The sequence below is a fragment of the Sinocyclocheilus rhinocerous genome, unplaced genomic scaffold (assembly GCF_001515625.1).
Source record: "Sinocyclocheilus rhinocerous isolate Xijiao unplaced genomic scaffold, SAMN03320098_v1.1 scaffold65, whole genome shotgun sequence".
Taxonomy (NCBI): domain Eukaryota; kingdom Metazoa; phylum Chordata; class Actinopteri; order Cypriniformes; family Cyprinidae; genus Sinocyclocheilus; species Sinocyclocheilus rhinocerous.
In genome coordinates, this window is record NW_015662000.1 from 550,504 (window position 1) to 551,004 (window position 501).

The following is a 501-nucleotide window of genomic DNA, read 5'->3' on the forward strand; positions in this document are numbered from 1 at the left end:
ATCTGTCACTCCACATTAAACAGCGCCAAAACGGCATTTATTGTTTGAATTCTGCAATACAATGGACAGAATTTGAAATCTGAAGCTTTGTTTCATATTAAAAGTACCAAAGCGCAATGCTTATTGTGATATATTGGATGGGAAGTGCCCTTCAATGTTACATCCATTAACTGAAAACAGGCTAGAATAATCGATTCTTGGGATTTAAGAATCGATAGCATTCTGTAAAAATGAGAATTGATTAATATCGAAATATCGATATTTTTTTACCCAGCCCTAGTGTAGAGTAGCTCTTGTTGTTTGTCGTTTCTCCGATCACAAATGTTGTTTGAATTCTGCAATACAATGGACAGAATTTGAAATCTGAAGCTTTGTTTCATATTAAAAGTACCAAAGCGCAATGCTTATTGTGATATATTGGATGGGAAGTGCCCTTCAATGTTACATCCATTAACTGAAAACAGGCTAGAATAATCGATTCTTGGGATTTAAGAATCGATA

General features: G+C 34.3%; 1 protein-coding gene across 1 annotated transcript in view; it reads left to right on the plus strand.

Moving 5' to 3' along the window:
* The window catches only part of LOC107727229 (eukaryotic translation initiation factor 2 subunit 3), a 31,810-nt gene that overhangs the window by 1,306 nt on the left and 30,003 nt on the right, over positions 1-501 (plus strand). The gene's annotated exons all lie outside the window — the stretch shown is intronic.